Here is a 6000-nt window from a genome sequence, read left to right as displayed (position 1 = left end):
AATGCAGTCTCTTTGTAACTTACTTTTTCTAATTAAAGCAACTTTGTTAAAATACTATTACCAATGGACTGCTTTCCTTCGTGCCGTTCTATCACAATGTGTCACGACGCTGGCCTCGCCCTGCTCTCATCTGAGGTAACTCGGTATAGCTATATTCTGGAAGCCATGCAGATCAAATCAATTGCTGGTTACTGCTTTTAGCTAAAGTTAAATAAAGGATATAATAGCCACTATAATTGCCGTTGCCGTCTGTTTGAATGGAAGCACAAGTTATCCGTGCTTCTCCTGCCGCACGCTTTAATAAGGTATGAGCAGGTTAAACACCTTTTTTTGTTGGTAAATCTATTGGTTAAACACCTTCTTTTGTTGGTAAATCTATTCCATCATTTCCGACCTACAAACAACTCTTATATGTTGTGTAGATGTTCGTGTAGATGTGGTAGACGTTAAATTTTTTCCTAATGTGTGCTCAGTACTCAGTATGTATGTGACGACGACACGACACACAAGAGCAGCCACCACATCTACACGAACGTCTACACAACATATAAGAGTTGTTTGTAGGTCGGAAATGATGGAATAGATTTACCAACAAAAAGAGGTGTTTAACCTGCTCATACCTTATTAAAGCGTGCGGCAGGAGAAGCACGGATAACTTGTGCTTCCATTCAAACAGACGGCAACGGCAACACACGTGACGTCAAGTCTCGCTCGCGTGAGACTTCCTCTCTCGATACTCTTCAATATCTGGCCAGGGTACTCCTGGGTCCTAGTGCCCCCCGATGTTACACTATATGTCATGCACATGTATTTTATATGTTAATAAAATTGCATTTATCTTTAGTCCTAATTCCGTCACTGTTTGATGTCACAAAGAAGGGTGTATCCGAAAGCTGCCTACAACATTTGTAACATGTGATGAAAAAGTAAACAAATAATTAACTGTATTAGACACTTGTTAATGATGAATAGGCTTCACTTTAGATTGGCCCCCACGATAGCATCTGCAAATGATTTATAGATGTTTTATGAATGTCTTAACAAATCATTTGTTGAACATGAAAAATAAATGGAGATACACTATAGTCGTTTTTTCATACCCATTTTTCAAAGCATCTACAAATGTGTTACTACTCATTAAACAACATTATTTAATGATGAACAAATCAAGTACAAACAATGTTGATAATGAGTTATAAATAATGTAGAACTAATCTGTAAATGTTATACAAATATAGTTATAAATGATTTAATAATCATTTATGAATGTATATAAATGGTTTGTTCATGATTAGTTCATTATCAACTAATGCGTTATAAATACTTTGTAAATGGTATACAAATATAGTTATAAATGATTTAATAATAATTTATGAATGTATATAAATGGTTCGTTCATGATTAGTTCATTATCTACAAATACCTTATAAATGTATTATAACAGGGTGTTATTATAAAGTGCTACCATTATATATATATATATATATATATATATATATATATATATATATATATATATATATATATATATATATATATATATATATATATATATATATATATATATATATATAGAGAGAGAGAGAGAGAGAGAGAGAGAGAGAGAGAGAGACATAGAGATACATACATACTGTATATATATAGAGAGAGAGAGACATAGAGATACATACATATATATATAGAGAGAGAGACATAGAGATACATACATATATATATAGAGAGAGAGACATAGAGATACATACATATATATAGAGCATACAGGTTAGCATACAAACTTCTACTGTTGAAATGAATGAATGAATGAATGAATGAATGAATGAATGAATGAATGAATGAATGAACTATAGATATACCATGCTCATATGTAACACTTGAATTAAACTGTTGCTCTGTGTAATAGCAGCAGTTCGTGTGGATATTGTCCAGGAGATTGTAATCTGGGTCTATCTCATTTTCTAAATCCATGATTGGCACAGTAGCCTACTTGTCTATGGGCCTCCCCTGTATGCTGGACACACCTGCTCCTAGTCTCTATCAAACCTGGCCAGTTGGTCTATGCGCCTGATGTTCAGCTTTGTAGCTGAACTTGCCATTCAGAATACCTTTTTCTTTATCCATTGCTGCTTATACGTTTATTTATTTTTTACCCAGGGACAGTGCACATTACTTAACATCTTCAGTTTCCACATCAATGTAAATGTGCCAGAGTTAGCTAATGAGCTAGTCTTCATCTGTAGTCCCTGTCTTAACATGCATGTCTGTATGGTGTGGGAGGAAACCAGAGCACCTGGAGGAAACCCACGCGAACACAGGGAGAGAACTCCACACAGAAAGGCCCCCTGCTGGGGTTCGAACCCACGACCTTCTTGCTGTGAGGCAGCAGTGCTGACCCACTGAGCCACCGTGCCACTTGCTATGGTCATCTGACTTAACGTTACTTACTGATTCCTACAGGTTAGGCAAAGAGACATCATAACAGAACATGTTCATTTAATTAATTTGTGTTAACTTGTAATTATTGCGTTAACTTTGACATATATATATATACTATATATATAGAGAGAGAGAGACAAACATAAGTTTTGTATCCCAGTAGGACTTGTGTTCCCATAAAGAATCACCCCGGATTCTGGTTAGGGTTAAGCCTGGGAGGCACCCTGACCCTTCATAACTGTTTAAAGTGAGTCTGGTGAAGCCCTTCATAACTGTTTAAACTGAGTCTGGTGAAGCCCTTCATAACTGTTTAAAGTGAGTCTGGTGAAGCCCTTCATAACTGTTTAAAGTGAGTCTGGTGAAGCCCTTCATAACTGTTTAAAGTGAGTCTGGTGAAGCCCTTCATAACTGTTTAAAGTGAGTCTGGTGAAGCCCTTCATAACTGTTTAAACTGAGTCTGGTGAAGCCCTTCATAACTGTTTAAAGTGAGTCTGGTGAAGCCCTTCATAACTGTTTAAAGTGAGTCTGGTGAAGCCCTTCATAACTGTTTAAAGTGAGTCTGGTGAAGCCCTTCATAACTGTTTAAAGTGAGTCTGGTGAAGCCCTTCATAACTGTTTAAAGTGAGTCTGGTGAAGCCCTTCATAACTGTTTAAAGTGAGTCTGGTGAAGCCCTTCATAACTGTTTAAACTGAGTCTGGTGAAGCCCTTCATAACTGTTTTAAAGTGAGTCTGGTGAAGCCCTTCATAACTGTTTAAAGTGAGTCTGGTGAAGCCCTTCATAACTGTTTAAAGTGAGTCTGGTGAAGCCTTTCATAACTGTTTAAACTGAGTCTGGTGAAGCCCTTTATAACTGTTTAAAGTGAGTCTGGTGAAGCCGTTCATAACTGTTTAAAGTGAGTCTGGTGAAGCCCTTCATAACTGTTTAAAGTGAGTCTGGTGAAGCCCTTCATAACTGTTTAAAGTGAGTCTGGTGAAGCCCTTCATAACTGTTTAAAGTGAGTCTAGTGAAGCCCTTCATAACTGTTTAAAGTGAGTCTGGTGAAGCCCTTCATAACTGTTTAAACTGAGTCTGGTGAAGCCCTTTATAACTGTTTAAACTGAGTCTGGTGAAGCCCTTCATAACTGTTTAAAGTGAGTCTGGTGAAGCCCTTCATAACTGTTTAAAGTGAGTCTGGTGAAGCCCTTCATAACTGTTTAAAGTGAGTCTGGTGAAGCCCTTCATAACTGTTTAAAGTGAGTCTGGTGAAGCCCTTCATAACTGTTTAAAGTGAGTCTGGTGAAGCCCTTCATAACTGTTTAAAGTGAGTCTGGTGAAGCCCTTCATAACTGTTTAAAGTGAGTCTGGTGAAGCCCTTCATAACTGTTTAAACTGAGTCTGGTGAAGCCCTTTATAACTGTTTAAAGTGAGTCTGGTGAAGCCCTTCATAACTGTTTAAAGTGAGTCTGGTGAAGCCCTTCATAACTGTTTAAAGTGAGTCTGGTGAAGCCCTTCATAACTGTTTAAAGTGAGTCTGGTGAAGCCCTTCATAACTGTTTAAAGTGAGTCTGGTGAAGCCCTTCATAACTGTTTAAAGTGAGTCTGGTGAAGCCCTTCATAACTGTTTAAAGTGAGTCTGGTGAAGCCCTTCATAACTGTTTAAAGTGAGTCTGGTGAAGCCCTTCATAACTGTTTAAAGTGAGTCTGGTGAAGCCCTTCATAACTGTTTAAACTGAGTCTGGTGAAGCCCTTTATAACTGTTTAAAGTGAGTCTGGTGAAGCCCTTCATAACTGTTTAAAGTGAGTCTGGTGAAGCCCTTCATAACTGTTTAAAGTGAGTCTGGTGAAGCCCTTCATAACTGTTTAAACTGAGTCTGGTGAAGCCGTTCATAACTGTTTAAAGTGAGTCTGGTGAAGCCCTTTATAACTGTTTAAAGTGAGTCTGGTGAAGCCCTTTATAACTGTTTAAAGTGAGTCTGGTGAAGCCCTTTATAACTGTTTAAAGTGAGTCTGGTGAAGCCCTTCATAACTGTTTAAAGTGAGTCTGGTGAAGCCCTTCATAACTGTTTAAAGTGAGTCTGGTGAAGCCCTTCATAACTGTTTAAAGTGAGTCTGGTGAAGCCCTTCATAACTGTTTAAAGTGAGTCTGGTGAAGCCGTTCATAACTGTTTAAAGTGAGTCTGGTGAAGCCCTTCATAACTGTTTAAAGTGAGTCTGGTGAAGCCCTTTATAACTGTTTAAAGTGAGTCTGGTGAAGCCCTTCATAACTGTTTAAAGTGAGTCTGGTGAAGCCCTTCATAACTGTTTAAAGTGAGTCTGGTGAAGCCCTTCATAACTGTTTAAAGTGAGTCTGGTGAAGCCCTTCATAACTGTTTAAACTGAGTCTGGTGAAGCCCTTCATAACTGTTTAAAGTGAGTCTGGTGAAGCCCTTCATAACTGTTTAAAGTGAGTCTGGTGAAGCCCTTCATAACTGTTTAAAGTGAGTCTGGTGAAGCCCTTCATAACTGTTTAAAGTGAGTCTGGTGAAGCCCTTCATAACTGTTTAAAGTGAGTCTGGTGAAGCCCTTCATAACTGTTTAAAGTGAGTCTGGTGAAGCCCTTCATAACTGTTTAAACTGAGTCTGGTGAAGCCCTTCATAACTGTTTTAAAGTGAGTCTGGTGAAGCCCTTCATAACTGTTTAAAGTGAGTCTGGTGAAGCCCTTCATAACTGTTTAAAGTGAGTCTGGTGAAGCCCTTCATAACTGTTTAAACTGAGTCTGGTGAAGCCCTTTATAACTGTTTAAAGTGAGTCTGGTGAAGCCGTTCATAACTGTTTAAAGTGAGTCTGGTGAAGCCCTTCATAACTGTTTAAAGTGAGTCTGGTGAAGCCCTTCATAACTGTTTAAAGTGAGTCTGGTGAAGCCCTTCATAACTGTTTAAAGTGAGTCTGGTGAAGCCCTTCATAACTGTTTAAACTGAGTCTGGTGAAGCCCTTTATAACTGTTTAAACTGAGTCTGGTGAAGCCCTTCATAACTGTTTAAAGTGAGTCTGGTGAAGCCCTTCATAACTGTTTAAAGTGAGTCTGGTGAAGCCCTTCATAACTGTTTAAAGTGAGTCTGGTGAAGCCCTTCATAACTGTTTAAAGTGAGTCTGGTGAAGCCCTTCATAACTGTTTAAAGTGAGTCTGGTGAAGCCCTTCATAACTGTTTAAAGTGAGTCTGGTGAAGCCCTTCATAACTGTTTAAACTGAGTCTGGTAAAGCCCTTTATAACTGTTTAAAGTGAGTCTGGTGAAGCCCTTCATAACTGTTTAAAGTGAGTCTGGTGAAGCCCTTCATAACTGTTTAAAGTGAGTCTGGTGAAGCCCTTCATAACTGTTTAAACTGAGTCTGGTGAAGCCGTTCATAACTGTTTAAAGTGAGTCTGGTGAAGCCCTTTATAACTGTTTAAAGTGAGTCTGGTGAAGCCCTTTATAACTGTTTAAAGTGAGTCTGGTGAAGCCCTTTATAACTGTTTAAAGTGAGTCTGGTGAAGCCCTTCATAACTGTTTAAAGTGAGTCTGGTGAAGCCCTTCATAACTGTTTAAAGTGAGTCTGGTGAAGCCCTT

At 38.4% G+C, this 6000-nt stretch overlaps 1 protein-coding gene across 1 annotated transcript in view; it reads right to left on the bottom strand.

The window, feature by feature from the left end:
* Positions 1-6000, bottom strand: part of serinc4 (serine incorporator 4) — a gene marked incomplete at its 3' end in the record, with an annotated part of 93571 nt that overhangs the window by 35639 nt on the left and 51932 nt on the right. The window lies entirely within an intron of this gene.

This window comes from Notolepis coatsorum (assembly GCF_963971535.1).
Source record: "Notolepis coatsorum genome assembly, chromosome: 2".
Lineage (NCBI taxonomy): Eukaryota > Metazoa > Chordata > Actinopteri > Aulopiformes > Paralepididae > Notolepis > Notolepis coatsorum.
Note: the sequence above shows the minus strand (reverse complement) of the source record. Positions and strands in the feature narration are given on the sequence as shown.